This window comes from Scatophagus argus, chromosome 24 (genome assembly GCF_020382885.2).
Source record: "Scatophagus argus isolate fScaArg1 chromosome 24, fScaArg1.pri, whole genome shotgun sequence".
Taxonomy (NCBI): domain Eukaryota; kingdom Metazoa; phylum Chordata; class Actinopteri; family Scatophagidae; genus Scatophagus; species Scatophagus argus.
The window spans coordinates 2,022,888-2,050,247 of NC_058516.1; the positions used below are offsets into that span (position 1 = coordinate 2,022,888).

The 27,360-nt window shown below is 45.3% G+C and overlaps 1 long non-coding RNA gene across 2 annotated transcripts in view; it reads right to left on the reverse strand.

The window, feature by feature from the left end:
* LOC124055553 overlaps window positions 1–27,360 on the reverse strand; it is a 210,919-nt gene that overhangs the window by 15,399 nt on the left and 168,160 nt on the right. The window contains exons 8-9 of one of the 2 annotated variants that reach the window (XR_006842712.1): window positions 6,104–6,208; window positions 1,105–1,115 (exon numbers count right to left, since the gene is read on the reverse strand). This is a non-coding gene — a long non-coding RNA (uncharacterized LOC124055553). Of the gene's footprint in view, window positions 1–1,104; window positions 1,116–6,103; window positions 6,209–27,360 lie in introns of those variants that run through there. The other variant, XR_006842711.1, reaches the window with a different exon arrangement.

Sequence of the window (27,360 nt, forward strand, 5' to 3'; positions counted from 1 at the left end):
ACCGTAACTGAACATCAGCAGCACTCAGACAGGCCTGTGGGCCTCGCTGAGTCCAGGACGCGAGCTGCCTGCTGCCACGCAGCCTTTCCAGCGTCCTCACCGGGGCCAAACACATGTACATGTGATCTGCTTGCTGATTACAGTCACTCTAATGTGACATACATGAATATATCCCACCAGATGACCCACACCTAGAAAAAAACATCCCTCAGTGGAGGGAAAAAAAGAGCGAGAGAGAAAACAGGGAAGAAAAATGATAGGAGAGGAATGATAACAACATGTAAACACTCTGACTCTCGAGGCCGGGCTAATGAACGTGCGAGGACAGGAATAGAGAGTGAAAGAGCCAGGGCCGTCTTCCAAAATATCCACTCCCACATAGGTCAGTGGACTTTTGGCTACATCCTGAGCGGCGCAGGGGGAGGGAGGGAGCAGTTTAAATGCCTGGGATCTGAGGAAAGAATTCGCCAGGGCATGGGAATGGCAGTGTCACGGCAGTCGCCAGAGAACGCTCTTAAAACGCCGCCACGACAGACAGGCCTGCTTTAAAACACTGTCACTCCTGCACAGTCTCAGATTCTTCTGTTTTTATGACTTTGTTTTCGGAGGACAAGGGCCCTGTTTTCTCAAGATGTTCTCCAAACAACTGAATGAAGAGGATTATTTACTGGTGTCAGTTTAGACTCTTTTCAGTGATTCTTCATGCAGGGGCAGACAGTCAGGACAAACACCAGCTGTCATCTGTTCTCTCCATTATTGTCATTACCTTTACTCTGTCAGGTAGTCGAATTAAAATCACTCTTTGTAAAACAAAGCAGCCAAAACAAGTAGAGCAAGAGAAAATGTTTGTCTTTTTAGTGTTGATTTGTCCATCGATCAACCGACTCCATGCTTTTAATGTGAAGGAAAGCGTGTGCCTGCAGGAGGAATGTGACTGAATCTCCATCTCTCCATGACTGAATCCCATTTACAACTTTGAAGGTACACTCTGAACATGGAGGGAAGTGTGTGTGTGTGTGTGTGCGTGTGTGTGTGAAGAGGAGGGCTGATAATTTATTTATGTTTTGAGACTAAATCTGGGTCACTGGAACCTCGTTGTCGTCGTCCTCCTCCTCCTCCCTGAATCCCTGTGTTCCCTGAGAGGGAGGGAGGTGCTGTTAACTAACCACAGATAACAACAACTCTGTACTCTTGTAATTTATTTCAATTACTGCCAGTCCTAAAGAGGACAGCGCTCTTTTCTCTATCAGTGAGAGGGGGGAGACAGCCGACTCCCACTGAGAGGAGTGCTGGTCAGATTACAAAGTAAACAACACAAAGACTCAGACTGCTGAATATCTGGACAAACTTCCTGATATTAGACCGAACACGGTCTGAGTCTCAGCTGACCCGAGCAGAAACCGAGAAATAATCTTTTCCCTTCCTTTGTCAGTCCTGTGTCGTCTCTGCGTGTCTTCCTCGTCTCCACACTGAGCAGAAGTGTTACAGGCCTCACTTCCTGCGTCCTCACTGGTCCTGTGTCCACCCTCAAAGCCCCAAACAAGCAGACTTCATTTGCAGTCACCTGAGTGCAGGACAACCACAAACTCCTGAGGACGTCCAAAGAGGACATGTCAAAGTCTGGGAGTGTCTCTGAGCATAAACAGCAGACAGACTTTGTTTAAAATATTACCCATAATTCAAAGCAATGCGGCCGATGTACGACATGTCCAGTGCGGACAACAAGAACAGATTCTGACCTTTGTCATATTCGCAGCAAAATGCTCGGTGTTGGTCTTGTCTTACTGTGCACTTGATCTGACGTCTCTGGATGTTTACACCAGGAAATGGGAAACTTAACTGACAGGATGCAAGCTGTGATCTTCCTTCATTAACGCCGTCAACATCAATCAGTCAAACTGCACCTTTTTTTTTCTGTATTTGAGAACATCCAGAACCAGACTCAGAACTCCTTTATTGATCCCCGAGGGGAAATTCTTTAAATCCAGGTAAATCTCGCAGGAATTCTCCCACATTTGCTCAGTCTTACCCTGCTGTTATCAGAGCCGGGATTTCAGTGTTCGCAGGTATTTTTGCAGCTGCGATGAATAACCACACGTCTTTTTGTCAGGAAGGGGAGGATGCGCCGAAGCCCCTCAGACAGAAAGTACAAGCTCGACAGCTCATACAGGATGTTGTAGTACACAGATCACACGCTGTGACAGTAAAGACACCGTGACTCTGGTTAATAGACATTTCAAAGGGAGATTTCCCGATAAAAAAGTAAAACCCTTTTTTAACCTGCTGGAGCTGTCACTCAAATTAGGTGCTGCGGAAAAGAGAAAACCTCAATATCTCGGGAGTTCACAAATAATTTTGCAGTCATTAGTTTGCAATTATAGCACAACTATCTGCCAGCTTTGCAATTATCACTGTGAATATGCAAATTCAGATTGATTTCATGGCCCGATTTGAAGAAAAAAAAAAAAAAAAAACAATACGGCAAAGAATCGTCGAGTGCGTCAAGTTGAAAAGTGAAAGAGGGAAAAAGAGGAAAAATAATGCTTCCGAAATGAAAAGCAGTCTTGATGTGAGGCGCGCATGAAAAAGAAGTTAATCAACAAAGTGTTAATTGAACACAAGTTCCATAATTGTTGTATTACAAGCACAAACAGTACTTTCCTTAAATATTGTTAATGCGTTTTTTTTGTTGCACCTATTAGAGATTCTTGTCTCTAAGTTAATTTCATTATGCTAATCAGGCCCTCATCCGTACAGAACCTCCGCTTTGATCCGCGTTAGTTGTCGTGATCTTCAAAGACAACGTCACCACTTACTTTAAATGAATTTTACATATTTTTAAAGGAATCTTATGGAAATGAGGAGAAGCAGGGGGGTTGGAGGAGTAATTAATTTTTTATGATGTGTCTCTGTGTTTTCAACACGGGGAGAGTCGACGACGAGCTGGATTTCATTTCACTGTTTTAGCAGGAGGAGGAAATGTGGAGGCGGGAGGGGCGGAGGGGGGAGGAAACGGTTTCAGACGAGAAAAGATTAAAGAAGCTGCGAATTCAAGACTTCATTTGGACTGATAAACTTTAGTGTTTAATGTGCTCTTTTGTGCTCCCAGTGTGAAAAAAAGAAAGTTTTTCTCCTCCTCCTCACTTCCTCTTTCTCATACCCCCGCCGCTCCCAGTCTTCCCATCTTAACTTTCTCTCACGGTGAGTGTTTCCTGTCGGTCCGTTTCGCCGCGAGGAAGCGGCCGTCTTCAGGAGGAGGGGCCGGGAGACGGACCCCGAGGCGGGGGGCAAACCACCCGCGAACACGCCTGCATTATTAACACCGGACAGCGCTGAGAATCAAAGGCCTGGAATCTGGATTAAAAAACTGGCCTTAGGCAGTACGACTGATCAAAAAATTAAAGTTAAATAAAAAAAAAAAAGTGAGGCTGCTGTCAATTTGTTTGTTTATTACTCCTGTAACGTTCCTGTGCCGTGGAGAGTTTACTCTGCTGTCAGGACGGGGGAAACGCATTGGTGCAAACTCTGACTGAAAGGCGGAAAATACGACCCTAATCCAAGGTAATGGCACACTTCTCTTCAAGAAATCTGAACCTGAAACTTGGAAAAAAATGAACTTTTCACACAAGTTTTCTGAACAAATGAACTTCATCTACAAATTTTGATCAATTAATCAACACTAACGGTTTACAGACGCCAAAATGTGGGGATTTTCTGCTTCTGTGTAGTTTAAATCAAAAATATTTGAGACTCTCATTCAGCTAAAACATTTTCATTATTTTGTGACATCTCAGACTATACAAGAAATATATTGTGCTAAAAAACTAATTGTGGACGAAAAGCCAGAAAAACTGAATGTCTGCTCAGTAAACATCGACTGCATTAACACATTTGCCTGACAAAAGTAATGAAAAAGGAGAATACGTCCAAACACCTGATTATTCAGCTTGTTCTCATATTTTCCAGATGCCCGAGCACAATCGAAAGCGTTTCCTTTTCTCTTTCTCCCATAAAACCGTAACAAGACGCTGAACCTCCTGATTCGCTTCCCCAACAATAACAATAAAACGACAATCCCGCACGCTGAACGCCGACTTCCCTTTGCAGTTTGTGTGCCACCGTGTCCTTGTTGGATAACATCACGTAGGTGAACACGACAGATTGTGCTTACCTACTAAATCCGGCATTAGAAACATTTTTAAAAAGCCTCTTACACGCCAAAAATCAAATCCGTCCCGTCCTGTCTGAGTGCTCAGGCATTCTGCCAGATCTACTCAGGTAATGCAGGCTGGAAGCTGACTGCACAAATCTACCACCGGCTGTGCCCGGGATACCGCAGCTATAATTTTCCATCATCTATCATTTGAAAAACATACTGTGGCATGTGAAGTAATTAATTAGGAAGACAAATACAGGCAGAGAGGGAGGTTTTATGTCGATGGGAGTCGTGTTTTGATGGATTGGACGGCAGGTTTCTGGGGTTGAAATGGAGCGCTGGGCTTATGCATGTTGATATGGAGGGAGGGATAAGCTCTCTCTCTAATTCCTCTGGTCACCGCGGTCAAACCCTCACTCACTCCATCTCTTTCTGCTCAGTCTCTCTGTCTTCCTCTGTTGCTGCACCGGCGTACAGCATTTAAGGGTCTTTGCGACATCAAGTATGTTTATTTTTTCACTTCTAAATGTCGAAAACAATTGTGATTTTGGCTAATTTGCGACACCGGGTGTGAGGGGTCTGACACATGAGGGACTTAAGGCTTCTGCACAGAATCCCTTAAAGGCTTTCCTTCATCAAGGAGAACAGTTAAAGCAGTTCTACATTAGTAAATTCTACATTTCCCATTGATGCCGTATGTTTCGCAGAAGACAAGGTTATTACAAGCCCGAACCAAAGAACGCAGCGACATACACTCGACCCTCGCGGTCTGGACTTTATGTCATGTGAAGTTATTATCGTGCAGGAGCCTCGACAGAAATCAAACTGCGCTGCAGGGAAGATTAAACTTAAGTTAAACTGCACTTTGCACCGGGCAGATTCTTCACTTCCTTTCGGGGAAATAAGCCTCCACATGAAGCCTTGTGAGGTTGTCTATTTTTTGCAGTGTGCTGCACCTTGCAGACTCCCAACAGGTGCCTGCTGGACTTGGTGGGTGTTGATCCAACGCCAGCTGGCTGTGTTGATGGATGACCAACCATCGGCCTCTTTCATTCTCTCTCTCTCTCTCTCTCTCTCTTTTTTCAAGCTTGCAATGCGAGCTGCAGATCCAGGAGGAGAGAGGCGAGGAGAGACTAAGGAGCGGATAGTGATCTGAGAACCGAGAACTGATTGGGTTTCAAAGAGCTTGGCACCGGCCTGCTGCAGGAGGCAACCTGCCAAGAAAAGGTTCCTGTGTACTTTCACGACGGTAAATGGGAAGTTTAATCAGCGCTATATTGAAATGGTGATTTCCTCCGCGGACACGCACGTGCACGTGCACACGCACACACAAAGCGATTCCACATTCAGGCACATATTCGTCCGTGCACGTATTATATAACTCCACACACACGTCACATTCACGCAGGTGCGCCGTGTCAATGAGGTCTTTTCACACCCAGACATTCATGCACATGCAGTCATATATAGACAGATATGTGCATGTGTGTGAGACTGAACACGCACACACACACACACACGGACAGATTCTGAGCAGCATCCACTCAGGTTAAAGAGAACTTCAGTCTCTGGTTTCTGAGAAGGCAGAGTTTGTTGAAAAACACTATAAATAGAGAGTCTGCATAAACAAGAATATGACATTGTTTAGTTTTCGATTTATCACCCACGTCTAAACAAATGGACTGAACCGCATCACAAACACTTGAGAGAAGTCACGTCTTATCACAGATAAGAATGTGATTTTGAAGGGGGTTTCTTACTTCTGCCACAGAATTCACATTTTCTGGTTCAACTCTGGCTCCTTGACAACAGATGCAGATGTGGAAAAACAACCCAATCTCCAGGATAAATGTTGCAGCTCTGCATTTCTTTAGGTTCAGTTTGTATGCTGTCACAGTACAAAACCGCACTTGGTTCGGGTTTGAAAAGAATCTCGTTTTGGCTTACCTGGTTTTGTCGACACAAACATGGCTGCAGATTGTCCTGGTACCTGTTGTTCAGCTGGTCTCTCGCTCTCCGCCTCATCACACCCCCCGCCGTCCCCTCTTTGTCCTGCACATAATATGACACACATTGCAGAAATGTTGACATGATATGCATGAAACATGGAAACATGACGTATCTCTGGTGGGCAGAAACGTACAGTGCAAACATTCTGTTCTGGCAACTGGACCAAGAACAAACAAGCGAGTTACATACTTGAAGGAAAAGCAGGATCTATTTATCATTTCCAATGGCACAGTTTATACAGATGTAAATACTGTTGCTCTCAGATCAGGAAGTCTGACCAAAACCCTTCAAAATTTTCTTCATGGTTTTCTGTCAAGGTTTTCCGCTGGACATTAAAAGTCTGTGCATCAACTCCAAAGTCAAAAAGTACAGCCACATGTCCTGAATGATGGCAGCTAGAGTGATGATGTCAGAGGTTAAAGGTCAAAGCTGCAGCAGAGGATGTGACAAACGCCTCTGCGTCGCTGTAACACAGGGATGTTTTCAGGGGGAGGAAATAACCAGCATGTGCCTCTTCTGAGGACAGCGCATTGCTTAATCTTTCACCAGCCGTCAGGCTTAACAAGCTTCGCGCTGCACCTGACTGAACCTGCCGCTCGCCCCTCAGCTGGAGGATAATGCCTCTCCGGCCGGCGTTCTGTCCGACCTCGCCCTCAATTTGCTCGGATTTGAACTCTTGAATTATGGCTCACTAACGGCGTCTAACAGCTGGTACGAGGAGGGCTTCTGCTGCATATTTAATCGCATGAATTAAAGATGACCGGGAGGCTGCCTCCCTGGGCCTTTTTTCCTCGTCGCACCGACACAATGAGCGAGCAGGAGTCAAGTGTAAAGGTGATCTGTGTTACAAGAAGGCCGAGGCCGCTCTCGGCCCCTCGCATCCATCCATGTAGTCCAGTGTCCACATTACATGGGAACGCCGCACTCGGGTCAGAGCTTGTGCAGCGAGATGCAGGGGATATATGCAAGTGAAATCTGATATAATTTTCAAAATGATTCTGCTCATGAACAACAAAGAGACAAAACCAAGAAAAGACTTAATTTATGTTTCAGTAATGGAGCTTTTGTGGCTCTTTGTTTACAATATCATGCATATTATGCTCTTCATGTCAAGCCCCCCTCCCCCCTTTCACCTCTACCACAATATATTTCATGTCTCGCACGCCCATGTGGGCTGGACACTTGTCTGTGAGTAACAAATAGAACGGACAAACTGACGGAGGCAAAATGAATTCATGTGAGCTCTGTGATTAGAAGACATTGGATGTGTCAGCATGGGGACACTCAGTTGCATTGTGAATGAAGGCTCACTCAACTAAAATTGGAATTCAGACCACAACACACACACACACACACACACACACACTTAACTTGTGCCAGCAGTGGCGCCATGCTGCATCCGTTGAGCTTCAAAGCCTACAGGGGAGCGCGACCACAGCCAAGCCTGTGAGTCTCAGGTGCGGTGGGTCTTAGCCAGACGGCAGATGTATAGAGAGCTCCCACAGCACTGATCCCCATTAGATCTCCACAATTACCCCACCCGAAACCCTCCAACCCCCTCCCCATCTCCTCAACTGCAAACTCTGCTTCAAATTAGCATCTGGCTCCTGGGGCAGCAAGGGCCTCCTGTTAGTTCAGACTGGGGTTAATGTCAGGTAAGCACGCTGACTGGCCATGGCTGCCGTCTTTGGTGATAATTACATTTTGACCGTTTGACCCAAGTCATTTAATGCTGGTGGGTGGGGGGTAAGGGGAGAGGAAACCACGACTTCCTCTCGTCACCACAATACTCACCCCTCACCGCCACGACCACACACACACACACTCTTTATATTGTCGGATCTCCATTATGATGAGAGGAGCCACTTATGTCCTCTTGTTAAGTACACCGATGACAAGCAGAGAGGGGAAAAAAACGTGAGGAGGAGGGCGAGAGAAAGAAATCCTCACATTCCCTTTAAAGTATCACAGTTTTGTTTTGAATACTGGCAATTAGAGGAGCCCGAGAATCAACTTTTTAGTGCACGAAAGAACTGCCATTTTCTCCCATTTCCGAACTGAAGTGATCCAGTCTGATTTCTCCCACTGGGTGCGACTCCACTAATAGACCCCGGTGCATCCGGTGTCAGGTCGGGATCCGAATAATCTCTGTGTAAAGTAATGTCCTCTGTTTACAAGCCATTATCTGTTCAGAGTCCCTCTCTTGTCTCTCTCTTTGTTACTCTCCTCTCTCAGCGGTAGCCTAATTGCGTTATCCAATATGCACTCCCCTCTTTGATCACTTAGCGGCACTTAAGGTGTCGGCTGGAGTTGCTGGAAATTGTTGGAATAAAGCAAAAAAAAAAGGAGGGATGAAAAAAATGGAGGGGAGCTGTCGGCGGTGAGAAAAGGCGTCCTTAATTGCGGGGAGCCTTTGTTTTGTTGAGGATGTAGGTGCCACGGGTGGCTCTGACATGGTTTATGTGGACGGTTGACAGTGCTATTCTCTCACGTTAAAGACACGGCAGGCAGACGTCGCAGAGAAGCCGCGTCGGGAGGCTCGAGAGCCTTTTCAAGACCATTAAGAGGCGAGGCCGAGGAGGAGGTAATTAACGCATGGACGCTGATGAAGTTGACAGGTAAAATGTATACATCCTGACTTCACTGCAAAGGAAAACCCCCCTCGGTCTTTAAGTCATGTACACTTTGATAGAATCTGCTTTTTAATCTTTACAAAAAGACCAGAGATTTAAGAGAAGATCAACAAGGCATCAGACAAAGTTAATTAAAGTGTTATTTACATGTTGGAATTTAAAATTACAATGGCATTGCTGTTATAATCAGATTCCTACTAATTTGTTTAGCCACATACATTTAATGGGAAACTTAATGGAGCTTTTTATTTTCAAATCGACGAGGTGTTCATCAGGTCAGGGTGGAAACTATTTGCTGATGTGAACATGTTTTAAAGGACACAATGTGAGAGATCTTCTTAGCTCATATTTACTTTGTAAAAGGAACAGTTCAACATTTTGGGAAAAACCTTGCTGTTTCATGATGAGAGAGAGAACTCCATACCAAGCTGGAGCCAGCTAGCTTAGCTTAGCATAAAGACTGGAAATGCAGGGGACACAGGCAGCCTCATTAAGGAAATGCTTCACAGGTGGTCTCTGGCTGAAAATGTCTTGGCCGGGTGCAGCCACTTCATGGACTTTCTAGACCCCACTGCTCCCGTTTTGGTAATAACAAAGTAAAATGTGGAAACCATAACTTTTACCCCAGATGGAAGCTGTCAAAATTATGGAATTTTATTCCTGAGTGAACCTAACAGCCAAAAGCAGCAGATAATGAATCGCAGCTGACTTGAGAGATTAAGCAGATTTGCACGGGCTCCTTTGCTATCTTTGCAGTTTTTTCCAAATCGCTGAACATCCCCAGGTAATATCAGTCCTGTGTAAAAGAGGATTTAGACTTGAATGTTCTGATCTGCTCAACTCCCACCTTGGTCTCCCTCATTTCCATTCCTGTTGGTTCATAATTGCATTGTGTATCCACTTTTCTCTCTCCCCGTTTCTTCCTCTCTCTGTTGACATTGTGTTGCAAAATAAAAGCCAGCAAACACACTGTACATACTCGCAGTACAGGGCTGTAAAAGAAACCAACAACTGAAAGGTAAATACCACTTTATCTGGCCTGTCACAGCTACAAGCAGCCAAGCACTTTGTTTACCTCGGTGCTGAGTGAAAGTGGCTCAGGCCCTGCTGCTGTTGTGATATGGCCTCTAATTAGCTTCCAGACAGCCTTTACCTGCCTCTCCCTCGGTGGAAACCGTCAACTCCCTTGTGTTTTTAAACGTCTCTATATATATAAAAAAAAAATAAGCCAGTCCCTCTTCTTATCTTCTCTTTACCAAAGCCACGTGCTCGCCACTTCACTTCCTCCTGAATTTTCTCCCCTCGTTGTTTTACGGGAGATGCTGCAGTTGTTTCTGACATGTCAAAGCGTCCTCTGTCAACCTGACACTGACTGCACAACAGAAATTCAATGTGGTTCCACTTAGAAAAGCCTTTACTGTGACCCATCCAAACTCTTTCTGTCGGATGTGTTCAGCTGTATGTTTATGAGCTCTGTTAACAAACACAAAAGGAAATTAGGCGGCAAGAAACGAGCTTTTCAAAGCTAAAAACTCCAAACTATGGAGAATTGATGTGCTCTTATTGTCAGCAAAAAAAATGAGACTATAGTTTTGCGATGGTTTTTCAGAAAGGTAAACTTTTCAGTGACAACCAGGGAAGTTGGGCCCTGCTCAAAGGCAGCTCAGCCATGATGGCTGGACGAGGACTGATATTTTCCCTGAGGACGCTGGGAAACAAACCAGCAACCTTTAGGTCTGCCTCGAGGAAAACGTTCTCAACCCCTACTGGGCTTCTCCTCCCCTTCCCCTCTCCCTTCCCATCCTCCTCCTCCTCCTCCTCCTCCTCCACCTCCACCTCCTTCACTGCTGCCGGTGTGGTTAGCCGCTACGCTCCGCTGAGTCGCTCTCGCTCCCCCAGGAGAAAATTTGTGCATGCATACTGTACATGAACTTTGGATAAATAAATAAACACCGAAAGAGCTGCTAGATAATTGAGCACAAGTGAGAAAGAGAGAAACCCGGGGAGGGAGAGAGCGAAAGAGAGAGGCAGGCAGGCGAAACAGTTTCTCCAGGGATGGCGGCAAAGAGACGGCGAGACAGGTATGATTAAAACCACAGTGATTTATGGGAAGGTGTGCCGCCCGCCGTCACGCTCGCTGCGTGGATTAACGTTTTTGTTTTGCATAGAACTCATCTGGAGACATGTGACCCCCCACATCCCACCCACATAAGAACACACACACACACACACACACACACACACAGCTACAGCAACCTTCCCGCCTTCGTTACCTTATATATGCAAAAACCTGCTGGGATTTTAGAGGTTAAAGCGAGAGCATGACGGGCCGTCGGTTGCTGCAGTTGACCCCAGCGTAGGTGTTTGGCTGCCATCCTACAAACGATATCGTTTCCTCAACATTAAGACCTGATTGGCCTCTGACTGTACTGCAGGAGCCGACAGGAATGGAAGGTGCTCTTCTTCTTCTGCAAGAGGGAACGTGACTCCTGTGGCAACACAGAAATCACCTCTCGTGTGTGTATTTATTATCTGCCGCACATCACAAACGCACCAAAGGCCACTGCAGTTACAGCTGTTGTTGTAGCTGTTGTGAAGTGCGGAGCAACGCACAAGGCTCAGCCAGGTGATCTGAAAGCCTCTGAAAGCTGCCCTGTTGATTGCATTTTGCTTATTAGCGATTCTTTAAATGCCAAAACAAAAGATTTGCTTTGATATCTAAAACACCAATGCAATTTGAAAATCCTCAGACTCACTCACACGCTCCACTATTCTGCAAAATTAAATTATCTGTTATTGTATGAAATCTGTACATCAATATCAAGTAGCTTATATCAAACTTTTAGAGAAACTTTGGAAAATATGCACGATGCTTGTTTTGGAAATCACTCGTTCATTCATCTGTTTAAACGCATCCTCGTATACGTGTCGTCTCCAGAGAGCGCCGGTCCAAGAGCTTCCTGTTAATGGCTGTTTGTCTGCTGCTGTCTGTGGTATTGACGGCCATCTCTGCAGAAAAAGCAGCCATGCAAATAATTAAAGTGGAAATACAGTGTATTGTCAACCAGTAATCAATGAGGACGAAAATATTGGTCAATACCCAATAGTGTTCATTCCAGGAGTCAGAGTCAGCTTACTGTGCAGTGACTGAAGAGCCATCACTTCCAGGAAGGAAGAGCGAGCGAGCTGGATGTTTTGAACACTTCTGAGCAGGTTCCAGTGCAGCTGAAAAGCCCCGTGAGGATGACCTCTCACACGCTTCTCATAACCAAACCAGCTATAAAAGCACCACTTCCTGTTCTCGTGATGAGCTGAAGCCGGTGGCCACAGAGCAGCGGAGAGCAGGAGGAAGAGTCAAACAGAGCGACGAAGGGGACAGACTGTCAGCAGAAGTGAGGAGAGTTAAACTGCTCTGTAACTCAGTGCATCAGCGCCTGTCGATTCACCGAGTTCCACTGTAGCGATCACATTCTGATTTGACAATATGTTTTAACGAACAAACTAGTCAGCTATTGAACCTGTGCAGAGTTTTAGGTGATTTAACAGCTTATTTAACATTATTTTTCACTGACCAGTCCACTCTGTTTGTTCTGTTCTGCAGGTCCAATGTGGATCTGATCACATTGCTGATGCACGCAGGTACAAACAGCACACACACGCAGAGTGAGCTGTGCACATCACTTCCTCACTCTTATATGTTTCCATGATGTGTGCAGACGTTCATCCTCTGAATGCAAAGCGTGACTTGAGCTGTAATTGAAAAGTCGCTGAGGGCCACTAATGACAAAAACTAAAGTAAAACCAAGAGGCTGCATGTGTTATGACAATATTCGCCGTGCTGGTTAAATGATGATAAGGCTCAGGTGGCTCATATTAACCTGGGAAAATAGAGGCGGCACATTTCCTCCCGTTAAAGTGTCGGTGCACGCCGGCGATGGCGGAGTTGGCGGTGTGTGTGTGTGTGTGTGTGTTGGGGGGGGAATAATTGAATTCTGGGCCTTCATACCTACCTCAGCTACGGGCTTCATTGAGATTAATTACTCGCTGAGACCCCACACATACAGCTCAGAGATAGCAGCCATTTTAGCTCGATGGTGTCCAGGACAGCAACCTCAGCAACCTGAAGAAAGAGCGGGTGGCCAAACAAAAGAGGGAACCGCACGGGCGCTGATGCTATCGCCAGCGTTGTTGTGTTACGATTAATTAATTTCAAGGTGATTATACATCGCACACTGTGGCGTTTCCCCCCAGTTTAAAAAAAAAGAGGGGCATAGGCGGGTTGTGGTGGCGGTGGGGTAGATAAGCAAAACAATGCTGGAGGTGATATTCAAATGTTTCCGGGACAGACTAATAATAAAGGGTAGTAATCTAAATATTCATTTAGGAGCATATGTGTGTTTAATACACCTTGTGCCAAGGCATAAAGAACAATGGTACATTGCCCTTAGCTGTGTTTGCAGCTGTGACCTACAAATCCCATATCTGAACACGCTGCCATGTAGACATTAGCTTTACGGTGCACAGCGAGGGAGGGAGGGGGCACCCGGCAGCATCACAGGGGCGACGAGCAGCGATTTTACAAGCCTGTAGCATTAAATTACCACAACAAATGGAAAAAGGGGACAATGGACCGTGGATCAAAAGCAACGTGTCAACGATTCAGGTGATTTATGAGTTCCAAAAATTACTTTGTAGGCTAATAGATAACAAAGCAGCTCCATTTTGTCTCTTTTCACATTATTCTGGGGTTAACTAATTCATGATGTAATGGATCAGTGGCATCCTTGTCTCCGGTGAAGAAGATGGACATCCAAGACCCAGCTCTGTAACCTGAGTCCCACGTGTTGTTGGGTTTAGTCAACAAAGGGACTTTGGTTCAGACTGGGGGAAAGACTGTTGCTTCTTCACAACAGCGACAATTAACCTCCTCTAGTCTTAACACCAACCAAGTGTCAAAACATGAAATCGTGTTGCAAATACGTTTAATATGGACATGTTGGCAGTGTTAAAGAGCTGCACTGACTTGGATGTTGGATTAACAGAATTTGTTTTTGAAACACTTTGAATCCAATAGATTTCAAACTTTAATTTGCCCCTTTTCTTTCTTTAAATGCTTCCCCAACTGAACTTATGGAAAATTGTCAGCAAACACCAAACCCCTGCCTGACACCATCCTCTGCTGTATGTGAAAGTACAGTCATTTATTTATTCAGCAAGAGATTGTGAGCACCAGTGGCGGAAAATAAATAAAATACTGTGAAACCGTAAATAAGCAGGAGATGACAAAAATGATTACAGAAACCTGTTTGGTTTGATAGTTGCTGGTTGAAATCCCAGGTTATTACTGCCCACCTCACACCTACACGACTGTGAAGCCGGATGTTGTGGGAGCTAAGCGATGTCTGCCTTCAGCAAAACCTTCACGCCTGGCAGTTTTAAGGTGCAAATAAAACAAGAGGGAAAGTGGAAAAAAAAAAAAACAGAACCGCTTATTGTTCTGAGATTCCCCCCAGAGGTCCACAAACAGGTCTGAACTCGGTTCAGGTTTTAGCAGCGCTGTCACACCCGCTTTCCACAGCAACGCTCGCAAGTGATAAAACAATACACACCTTTCAGCATCAAACCACACTGCAGCCAGAGGCTCACGTCAGCGAGCTCCCACAGGAGCAAGTGGGCTTCAATTATCACCGCACTCAAAGCTAAACGTTTCCACAGCAGCTCCTGACACAGACGAGCACGAACAAAAATACACCAACTCAGACCGCGTCTCTCACACGACACTCAGATCTGAATTCTAATCAGAGTAAACAGTCACATTTTTCAGTTCTTATCTGGACCACATGCATATTTGGAACAAAACTGGATAACATGGCACGCATCACGCTGTGTGTGTGTGACTTGAATTCGAGTGCTCGTTCACCGGAGACAGTTGTCATGAATGTTGGCATCTTCAGCTCCATGTTAGCATGGAGGGAAAACAAGAGACAACAAAGGAAAGAAAGCCAAATAGCTGTCCCTGCTGGTGCTGAGGGAGATCCCTCAATTTAGTAAAACCTTGAAGAAACATACTGATGACAGAAAACAAACATGGCACAAAAGAGAGTCAGAAAAATGGATTACACACTCAGAGAATAAAGGTGAATAACACAAGCTGCATACTTGATGCACACAGTGAAGATGAGGCGACACATTCTGCGTGCAGGACGGCCCTCGTCTGTCTCATTCTTTTGCCTCCTCCGAGTCCTTCATGACCCGTCACCTCTGAACGCCAAGCGGCTTGTGAAAGAATTCGAGCCGCTGTTTGTTCCCATAAGTCGTCTGACGTTGTTCTCGGCAGGAATTAAGGCCACCGTGATCATGTAATCTCGCTGAGTCACCATCTGGAGCGAGTGTACATCGATAGGTACGCAGACAGATGTGCCGCGATTTGCTATTTCGACTGTTACAGCAACACCCATGCACACCAAACAACCACAGGCTCCGAGTGAAGCCTTAAAGGTGCACGCACGTGTACATGTATGGATGCACGCTACAAAAATCTCTTCATGCCTAAGGTGTCTGCACCAGAGATGCACCAACATGTAAAGAGAAGCTCATTAGGCTCATTAGCACAGCACAGGACCCACAACACAAAAACAACGCAGACATCTTCCAAAGAACACAAAGAGGTCCACCTTGTCAGTCGATAGTCTTTGCGGTGCGTGGGCGTCCGGTTACAGATACCTCCCCGCTCCGGCCGCTCGCTGAGGGGGATCTGTTTCATAGCTAATCGACAATATTGACAAATATCATATGGTATGAGATCCTAATACGCTGAGCTGCAGTTAACTCTTTGTAAGCTCTGTGGTGCTCAGCACGGCTCACACTTCATGGGCATTTTAATATCAGGCTTAAAATCGTGTCGATAATCAATGTGCCTACTTTTGGGAAGAAAATGATTTAAATGTACGTGTTGCATCTTCAGGATCAAGTGTTTTATAATAGTTATCTTAATGGACCGGAGCTACCATCTGTTGGTTAATTTTTTCCATTTGAAATATTTTCACTTCATACTATGCTGATCAATTTTGGACCCGAGCATTATTCAAAAGCCTTAAAAATATGTTAAAAAAAAGAAGACAAATAATAAGCTTGTCGACAAATCATCCCACTTAAACGCCGCAGTTTATTGCATGCTATCAATTATTTTGTCAGACTTGGTGTCAAGCTCCCCAGATCTCCGATATTTTTCTTTCATTTGTTTTCTAAACAGTGTCATACAGGAATGATGTCTCCATGATGCGCCCTAAATTATTCATGTTATGCAGCCCTGACTGTATGTTCAGACAGTTATACTTCCTATTGTAATATAATGTTGGGAATATAATTGACTGGGTGGTGAAACTGTGTGCGCTAGTACATTGACAATAGACAGACAGTCTCACAAAAAACTACTAATGGGCATACAAAAAGGGCTCCACTCCAAGGGGTCCATACATATTTATACCCATGTCCCCTTTCATGTGTTTCTACAAATCTTATCTTGCACATCTCCTCTCGGCTGCTCACTAGCTGAGAAGCTCTTTGTATTAACAGCGACCTGCACCGTTCAGGCTCTATTTGGTTCCAGGGAGCCGATACCGTCTCATATCAGCGCACACTTTGACCGCGAAGAAAAGGGGATTAGACCTGCGAAAGTGTGACCCGCTTTACATCAGACCTGCTAAATCAGTCGACTTATATTCATATCTTGCCCCTCGCTCCCCACTTCCTCGCACATCCCTTGCTCGCTTCCCCCTTGGGTCGGCGCAGATAACCTGAGATGAGGATGAAAAAGGAACAGAGAGGAAGGAGGAGGCGAGCAGCCATGCAGGTCTTGTGCGGTACAGTTGGTTGCTCGCCGGGGCCCAAAGCAAAGCCAGGTTCTCTGTTTTCCCTCCTAAATCAATAAGAGAGGGTCCTCTGGGGTGCCCTGGCCAGCCATCTGGACTCAAATCCAGGGGCTCAGGTTGTCCCCTGGGCTCCCCCCCGCCTTCCAACCCCGTACGCACAAGGACCTGGCACTAAGTTAATCGTCCTGCCTTCCCCCTTCCTTCCCTTCCTCCCCCTCGTCTCCCCCCTCCTTCATCATCCTCCTGCCTTCTGTCCCTCTTCGTACACCTTCCATCTAATCTGGCCGGCTGCGACTCAAATGTCAGGCCACCTGGGAAAGGCAGCTGTTGGCCTGCAACGGGAGCCGCCGCGGTGGGCCTGGACCGGTCCCAGCATGCACTGCCCTGCAGTGTTCCTGACATGCTACCTCCAGGAAATAAAACAGTTTCCCATCAAACGGCCACAAAAATAACGGCAGCTGTAATGGTCCGGGACGCATTATGGGATTAAACTTTTCAATTCTTTCCCTGAAGTGACGCCTTTCAAGGTATTAAATGAAACATTTCAGACAATTATTAATTCTTAAACAAAACACATTACATGGAAAAGAGAGGAATGTGCGAGTCAGTGCAACTGGCTGAAGGTTATGCAACTGTTCACCCATCACCAAATCTGAAGAATTAGACCGTGTGCATCTTTAACCCAATGTAGAATAAAACGGGTGGAGCCTGGTGAAGCCGAGAAGGGTCAGGTGACTACAACTTCAAAACACATTTCATTTAAGCTCCTTAATTGGACGGTGACTCTCAAAATCACCACAAAAACACATGAAAAGAGGTAAAAGTAAAAGAAACCAGTTTTCAAGACGAGTGGGGGTCTCACTGAAAGGGGGGGGCACAGACTTTCACCCAGAAGACCAGAGTCCACATCCTGTGTGAAACCAAAAGTCACCAATCTTTTCCTCACCCAAACCACGTGGGTTTTGTTCCTAAATGTAACCAGCGCTGCTTCTTGTTAACCACGTTTTAAAAAGGCTCATCTGGCGACCTGGGACGAGTAGGACGGCAAATATTTCTCAAAAAAAATTAAAATTACCACACATGCCGTGTGATGAAAAATGTTTACATTTTCTATCATCTACTGAAGGTACCACAGCATATTTGCCTAAAGACATCTAAGCCAACTTTAGCTTTGTTCTACAAATACCAGGACACGCCAGGTTTCACCACTCAATGGCTCTGGGAGATATGAAGGAGAAGGTGAGTGCTGTCCATGCTGCCACACACACACACACACACACACACACACACACACACACACACCAAAGATGTCCAGCTAACACTAAAAGTGCATACACACACATTAGCCAACATATAATTATTGAGATGCATCAGCTATCATTAGTAATCTTCATCCTCGCCATCCTCGCCATCCTCCTCCTCCTGCTCATTCACAGCCTGCCTGCAGCACAGCAGGTTATAAATCTCAGACTGAAGTACAAATTGCAGCAGGTACATGAGTTTGTCATTTGCCTGTGGAGGAAGGAAGGAGGGCCAGCAAATGAGAGGAGTGATTTTCATCAATACATCGCCAGATAAAGATCCATCTGGATCCACTGAAAGGAGGAGGGGGTGAGGGGGGCGAGGGGGGTGGGGGTGGGGGGGCTTCTTTTGGCATCAATGCATGGCCATTGATTGTGCGTCCCATTACCAGTATATGATCCAATCTAAAAAGGGAGAAGAGGAGCGACGCTGCGAGCGGGCCTTTCTGCTGCCCTGCCATCAAATAACGAAGACATCCCCCCTTTAATCACTCAGGAATGATTTGGGAAGGAATCCAAACACGAACACAGAGCAACGCTCGGGAGAAAAGCCCAGATTTGTTTGGGGGGTATTAATAAAAAAGAAAAGAGAAAGAGGGAGAAGAAAGGAAAGAAAACACACTGACAAGGCGTCCCTACAAATACTCGGCCCGCTCCGTGGGGAAATAGGAGCAGAAAGGTAGCAATCAATATTGAAACACAGAAATTAAGCATTTAAATCGGTAATTAGGGAGCAGGCACGTTTTTTCACACCTGTACGCCGCCGAGGCTGCCAACCCCGGCGCATCTGTTTCCCTCCACCTGCCAGGCACCTGGTATCATTTCAATGGCGCTTGATTGCATTCAAACGCCGAAGACTCTTTTAAGCTTCTTAGTGATCCCCCCCACCCCCACCAGCCCCTTCTCCGCGCCCCCACCGCCTCCCCCCCCTGCATTATTTTGTATTTATTTGTATCTGTTCATTCCAATGCAGGTGCCTCGCAGTAATACTCAAGTGTGCCATACATGAGTGATTCTTTTATGCCTCAGTTCCTGCATTTGTCATTTTGGCGAAAGCAAGAGGATTAGGGGTTTGGATGTGTACCTCCCTTTTTTTCCCCTCTTCTCTCCTTCTCTTTCTCCCTGTCTCTTTCTCTCTAACACTTTTAACAACATCCTTCCCGAATAATTTGCATACCAAATTCTTTAACCCTACGGTGGTCAGAGAGGGCTGTCAAATCCTCTCCACTCGGCTCGCTCTGTGTGTGCATCAGACCTGTGACCGCTGACTTAGTTCCATCACAGCAGATATAGAAAAAAAAAATAAAAAGCCAAACATGAAAGAGGTTAATACTAAACGAGCTTTCCTCCCTCTGTCTCGTTCTCTTCCCTGTCACTGCAGTATAATTATTCACAGGGACACAAATATTTGTTAGTGCCAGCAGGGCTTTGTGGAGGTAACTTCTGTGTTTTGGGAGCTTATAATGTCGACAATCCAAGACCATTCAGTTGCTGTGAGTCCCTAAAGCCTAAATATAAATGCAGAATAAGATTACTTTGCACCAATGCATACAACTGAGTTTGGAACTGGAGCACAATCCTCCATTCAAACAAACTGTCCTGCGCTTGATCCTGAAAACAGAAGCGATGCCACCGCACAGCAGCTCATGAGAGAAGTCCTGCTGCTGTAATAAGGTAACGACTCTCCTTCACACAAGCACATCGCATCAGCGTTTGGACTGGCCGACTGTGGTTGAACTTCAGCTGAAGTGAACGGCGGACAGGAGCAGCATTCAATGTGGCCGCATGTTACAAAGTGTCTATCAGTCCACGAAAGGTTTAAATTTACAAATTTAGACTAATTGTGGCACATTTAGGCCCACAAACAAAACCCTTTCTGGCAGGTTAGCAGGCTACTGAACAGCTTATTTGACGCCACATTTATGCAGGGTCATTTATGCGTTGAAAATATTGATTCATGAACTTCAGGTGATGCTATTACTTCCCCAAAATGGATGCAAAGCGTTACAAATTAGGTTTTCATTTGTACTGCAATTCCATTTGGATTTTAAGACCCGAAATGAACCCCGGCCACCTGAGTCACCCCTGACCCCCCCCTTTTCCCCGGCGCCAGAAAAATCAGAACGTCAACCGGGGACCTCGGATGAAACTTGGCCGCCGGCTGCACCATGTGCAAGTGTTGCAAATTTCCAGAATTCCCTCACTTTTCTCCCCCCACCCCACCCCTGGAAACTAATGGGATCATTCTGATTCGGTTACGGAGATTCAACAGTTTGAGAGCCACCATCTGGGTTTCTGTTAACCTGAGTCAGATGTGAGCTTGTCGTTACTGCAAGGTAGAGCAGCTTGGTTAATGATTCTTAATCTTTTCTTTAATTAAATTGTGCAGCCAACCTGAAAAATCTATCTTAATGCAAATGAGGAACTCCTTTTTTTGGCATTTGCTTACCGTAATGCACTAATAAGGTTAATTTAATAAAAATCTGTTCCAGTTTTTAGAGATAATTGTGTGTTTTCTTGATCTATTTTGTACAGAGCGAGGAAAGAAATGTTTGTTTGTGGAAATTGCTAAGGGAGGGAGAAGGGGCTCACAGGATGAGACAGGGAAGAGAGACCTGCCGTGGATAATAGTATTTGTGTGAACTGAAAATCTATTTTGCTCCACAGTGGTGTGCCACTTCTATCCATGTTGATAGTTTATGTCATTGAATAAAAATAAAAAAAAAAAAAGTAAAAATGTGTTCACTGCTGAGGCCTGATGTCAGGATGGAAAACTCTTACTTTCTTTTACCTTCACAAAGGGAAAACTTCAGATCAGAAGAACTACAGCTAACGAGCAGCTCAGCTTTTCAAACCCTCACGCCAAAGTTTGAGTGAAGGATATTTTCCAGTGACAGCACAGACTGCTTGCTGACGGAGTTTGGTTCATGGGAGCTTAAGGTTCGGCCTTGTTCAACCAAAGAAACATCTTGTACAGCTGACGGAGTCGAAGGTAAACGTTTCTGCTTCGTGCTGGTGAAGAAATCAGCTGCTGCTAAAGTGACACTCAACAAACACAAGCGCAAAGTTCCCGCAGACAGTGACAGGTGTGTTGCTGTTTTCAGACATGAGACTCATCATCAGGAGGAGGGAAAGGTGCCTGCTGCATCAACACGACACCTGACGCTGGTGGTGAATTAGCTAACTAATTAAGATTTAAGACTCATTAGGACGTCTTTTAAAAATCAGATCTGAGAATCCGGATTTCCAAAAGGTTTCGTATGTCAGCAACACGTCTACTCAAATTTCTTTTTAATAACACGATATTTGTTATGACCTGTTATTTGGCATCTGATATTCTCTTATTCTGTTGTTATAATAATAACATATAATTAACCAATTAGTGTCATAGTTTGGAGTCACTTATGATGTTGGTCTCAACTGGAAGATAAACAATTTAATAACTACAAAAGGAGCTTGATTTCATTTTTGATAAGACATTTTTAAAGCTAATTAATGCTAACTGAAGCAAAATAAACTTCACGACGTTGTAAAACAAAACAAGAAGCGTACACACATGGGATACAAACCTAATGTTGAGTATCTTCCAAGCAATATTCACAAACCGAGAAACTGAAGGAGGTAAACAAGGCCGTAAACTGGAACAACCTGGTGCTCCTTTATGACATACAGTACGTGAAAGCTCAGGCTTATTTGGCAAAATGAACGTTTTAATGAAATATTCAGAGACCTCATGCTTAAGGTACATAACCTAATCTGAATGTGTTGAATTATTTATGTTTACAGCACAACTGATGCCTGCTACTGTACATGCAGCACGAGGAGCCCCTCTGGCTCCAAGGCTCCAAATGAACACTGCATGCTGGAAATAAGCAGGAACATTTTGTGAAGATTTGTGCTCGGCACAGACTGATGCTTCTGTGCATTGTGACGCAGGAGGTAACAGGAGGTCTCCAAATGTATACAAACTCATCTGCAATCAAGACCGCCTGAGAACTATTCTGCAGAAAGCATGTTCCAACTTTAATTACAACGTCAAGTCTGCTGATGTTGAGGGAAGGTTAGAAAAATTCATGAGGGGAGGGAAACCTGAAGATAACACGGCAAAAAGGTAAAGCACGTTCATTTCTTTGCATGTTTTTGAGTATATTCCGGCTGAACATTAAATCCACAATGGGACGACTTTTTGATGATACTTAATGACGTTTCTGGTTGGAAGGGAAGACAAATTACTCTGAACACTTCTGGCACTGTTCAGCGGAAATCAGAAGGACATTAAAGTCACTAAAACAAAGGAAGGGGCTGTGAAAACATGGAGCTGGGACCAGAAGAAATAAGATTTAATTATTTGAAATGAGTGAATTTGAGCAACCACAATGCAGGCGTGCTGCCTCAGGAAAAGGAAATGGTAGATGTGGTGGGAGATAATGGGCAAAAACTCCCTCAGGGCATTTTTAGTTGGACTTTTATGGAAATCGACTCGCACAGACAGAAATGATCATCGAAAATTTGCCAAGCTCAGGTATCAAAATGGTTTATGATATTAACATACACAATTATCTTTGTATTTTGTTGGCCTTTGTTGTTAAATAGGTTAATCATTAACCAGCAACTGTGCTGTAATCACAAGCCCAGTTTTTGTGCTTTAGTGGGCGGACGCCTCACTTAAACGCACAGAAAAACACGGATAAACAGTCTGTGAAGTTCAAGTTTGCAGCAGGCTCAAGGTAAAAAAAAGTCATTAATTAGATTACATTAGCTGCAAAGGCTTAGGGGGGATTAATGTCGAGAAACGTGTGCACTCAAAAGCAAAAGATTGTGTACCTGGGTGTGCTTCAAACCTGATTAGCTCTCGCCGCGGTGAGCTGCGAGGGCTTTGACGGCTCACGTCTTGTTGTCTACCTGGCAGTTCGCAAGTAATCTCTCCATTGTGCTTGTGGGAGGAAGGTAGATTTAGACATCGGTGTGTATTTCTCAGCTGTCGGCGCAATAACACACACACTCGCTGTCTCTTTTTCTTCTTTTTTCATTTCTGTCTTCCTGTCTCGTACATCTGCTCTGTGCACACGAGGCCTGCCCCCTCTGCTGCTCCTGGCAGCAGCTTATCCAGGAGGTGTGTGTATGTGTGTACACCACAGCCAAGGTGTGTGTGTGTGTGTGTGACACATTTCCAAAGCCAGCTGTAATAGGTGAATCACTGCAGCGTATCCCAGCATCCTCCCTGGTGGCGGCCCGCGCTGGCGATGGCGGCAGGAGGCTCGTGTCAAGAGACGGGAGCTGGAGTAGAGCGTGTCAGAGGCTCCTCGTCATCGCCGGCGTTTTCCAGGGCGAAAGCTCTCCGGCGGATGGAAGAAGACATCCGTCAACGTCTCCTTGGCGCGTGATTCCTGTGCAGCTGGGAATAAAGATGGCGCCGCGAGGAGAGAGTAAATTCTCAAGTCAAATAAAAAAAAAAATCTCCAGTAGAGGTAAAGAGAGGCGGGAGGAGGCTCTGTGCTGAGGGGAGTTATGGCAAGAAGTGCACCCCCCTCTTCACTCAGTGTAAAAGGTACAAGTATTATCATAGCACACGTCATAACGTGCAATCCAGCCGATAACTTGACGACCCCGACGTCAGACAGGCTCTCTAACAAGTCTGACAATTGAAAGTTGAGGTGAGCCTTCTGGGAGACGGCAGGGAAAGAGAAAAGGGCCTGCTGGCTAAGTGTGCTCGTTTCCACCTGCCACGCACACACACACACACACACACAAATACACGCACACTCACTCGCAGCAACACACACAAGCTGCCTCTCTCCTCTTCCTCCTCCTGCTTTAACGGTGAATAAAATTGACTCGCTTGCCGTGTGGCAAGCAAAGGTGCGGAAGCCGGTAGCATCACCTAAGCGGAGGCGTGCTGATCACACCTTCACTTAATGAGCTTCTTAGAAGGTCTAAAATAGCAGACGCCACCCCCTCCCATCATCCTGCCCCCTCCTCTTGCGAAGCTGCTGTACCTATACTCGTGTCCTCACCCCCCTTGGTGGCTTGTCAGGTGGAGCCTCACTCATTTGCGGCTCATGCTGTCATCCACGGGTGGGGAGGAGGGGGGGAGTCGAGGAGGGAGGGGGTGAGGTGGAGTGAAGGTGCTGGCGGAGTTGATGCAGAAAAGTTAAGAATCCAAAGAAGGAAGGAAGGTAATTTACTCCCGACGGCAGAGTTTCAGGCTGCGTGGAGCACATTTAAAAAGTAGGAAAAGGATGGAAAGCGTTCATTCGGACGCAAAACCCGTCACAGGAAGAAGAAGATGGTCGTCATATTCATCGATGGTGTCGTGCCATGTTTCTTTGCGTATTTATGTTTAATATAGGAGACCACTCAGTCACGTAGACGTCACATGTCCCGTATTTCCATTCAGTCCACAATGAGTAAATCATAGTCCAAGTAAAAGTTTGATCAGAGTTAATCCAGTGCAGGAGGTGTGAGCAACCTTATCACAACTGGGTCCAGATTTGCAAATTAAAGCCAAATGAGGTGAGGCCGCTATCTCCTGAGCAACCTATTATGTGTGAGGACAGCATTAAGTAAGACGAGAAGCACGGGCACACTGTATACAAACACATTACCAAAATACATTTGGGTACAACACATAATTCACTGCCTGTCAATAATTAATCCAGGAATACCTGCTCCCAACATGTGTAATCTTCTTAGGATTATATTGGGGGGAAAAATGCTGTCGTGGCTATGACAGGTGTTCCTGCATTAGCATCTATTAAAAACAGATTATATGGCAGTTGCTCTCATTTTGGCGGCTGCTGCACACGACACATGTGCGCCCATAGGAGGACTGCGCCGCAAACTGCCTCTGTAATCACGGATGCTCTTATCTGGATGTTTTTTTAAAACCTTTATTTGTCCGGGGAAGGTTTGCTGAGCACGCACATCCCTCAGCGGCCCTGCTTTGCATTCAGATGATTACACGTGTGTGGACTTGAAAGCTGCCCAGTGCAGTTGGCCTTTGTGTGTCGGACACGCAGCCTTAGCAGGTGCTGTGGCAGAGACGGAGCAGTAAAAGCCCATCATACATGTGCATTCTTAGTTATTTTGGCCGTTCACCTTAACTGTGAGCCCCACTTTCCTTCAAGTGTTCTCAGCTTCTTCCACTTCAATTAATGACCTTCAAGCTTTTGCAGCGTATCTCCAGACAACAACGATGTCAATCAAACGCGGGTGTACGAGGACGTAAATGAACATGAGGGGACAGGTTTCCTCTGTGAGGATTCAAACTCACAATAAGAACACTTTTCAAATGTGTGTTGCTTTCTTTTCACTCCCGCTCTCTCCGGCCCCACAACTCATCAAACTTTATTCCCACCTGACCACAGAAACATTACACAGCCTCCACTGTCAGCGCACTACATCCCCGATGCCACCACTAAATGCACTCGATTCTAAAGTTTCTCACTGAAAAGCAAAAATCTTCCCTTTTCTGCTATGTTTGAGGCCACTAAGTTTTCTGTTCAGCTCTTGTGAAGAGCTTTAGAGAAATGCATAAAATATAAGCACAGATTAAAGTCAAATCATTGAGACTCTGAATTCAACTGCCAACAAAAGACCAAGCCACATGAATCCTGATCAGCCCTCAACCCCCCACCTCTTCCTCCAGCTGCAGTAATGGCTGGCAGGTCACACATGCACACTGGCAGAAAGGAAGTGCTAACGTTCAGCCACAGATGCGAGTCTATATAATGAGGCCCAGTAAGAAGACGCCATAATATCCTTGCTAATAAGGTATAATCGTCTCATTGTAATCAAGTTACGTGCAATTTACGAGGGTTAGGGAATGGGCCTTTTGACTCGCGATGCTTTTTTTATTTGTTTTTCCTCCGGATGCTGGTCTGCGGGGCTGAGAGTGAGCATTGTGCAGGGGTTGGAGGAGGACATATACCGTACAGCACATGTATGTATGTTTGAGGGCATGAATGTGGGCTGAAGCCACTGAAATTAAGCGCAAAAACAGTACTCAGTTGTTAAAAATAAACTGAAATTAGAGTCTGAGTATGTTTGTTTTCTACAGAGAAAATTAGAGGGTGACACACATGCATTCAGCAAATTGACAAATCTGCTTCTGCTTTTGACACGACGCCTTCTTCAGAGCATTTGTGATTAACGGACACATCGTGCAATCAGCAGGAGAAGAATTATCCCCGAGAGAAATGAAAGGGACACAATCAACAATTTGGTCACATATTCTTAGAAAGCCAAAGCGAGAGGTTAGCCATGACAACAATAATGACAGTGATACAAAGGCACTTTATACAAAAATCAATTAAACAAAAGATTTGTACCGAATAACAGCAGAGAGACAAAAACAAATGGAAGTTCTGCTTCTCTAACAACAGCACTGTGATGTATTTCTGTGAGTGAGTGTGAGACTTTGTGGTCTGTTTCTTTATGTGATTCCAGCCAGTGCAAACTCCAATGAAGATAAATTACAGCAAAAAAGGGATAAATCTGCCAAGCTTTGCTAAATTGCACACAATAACATTTCCGAACTGCACCAAGACACATGAAATCTATCACACATCTATTGTTTGCTGCAAAGTTTTCAAAGCCGCTTTAATCGTGATGTAACCTTATACTGCAAACAGTTTGTGTGTGTTTGGGCTGATGCAGTTACCCTTGGTCATTTGCTCCATCTCAGACACATCAAATGCCTGCTACAGCACAAGCGTTGCCGTGCCACCTTGGAAGACCTACAGCAAAGTAAACCAGCTCACCTTATTGCACCAAATGTGTTTTCCATGTATGCAGCTCCACTTGTACCACAGTAATTGCATTCCTGAGCCAAACACCCACCCATCGGTGATTTGACACTGTCTGTTTGATGCACCGCGTGCGTGCATGTGTGTGTGTGCACGCACATAAATGTGTGTTTGCGGTGTCTGGAACATATTACCGCCGGTAAGCCAAACCTGCCCGCGATTGTACTAATAAAGGCGCCGTTCCTTCGGCTCTGGCTCGTCGGTAGACAGCACCAATTACATAAAGCGACCAGAACGCGAAGAGGTCGTCTTCCACTGACACCAGCTTTGAACTTCCCCTGACTTCAAAAGGTATTCGCTGAGTGATTACCGCGAAACAGGCCAGAGAGAGAAAAGAGGGGAAGAGAAAGTGTATCCATCAAATCACCTAATCCACCAAACACTGACAGTTTGTTGTATTTGAAACATGAACTGTTGCCTGAAGACCTACAAACACAGGATGACAACAACAAAGTGGTGCCTTCGTGAAAGTCAACAAAGTCATTTGTGTCAAACCGCAGATGTTCCTCGATAGACAAAGTGTGCCTCAGAAAATCAGCAATATTCAAATGGATGCTTTGCACAGGTGGAAATTAGGAGCTG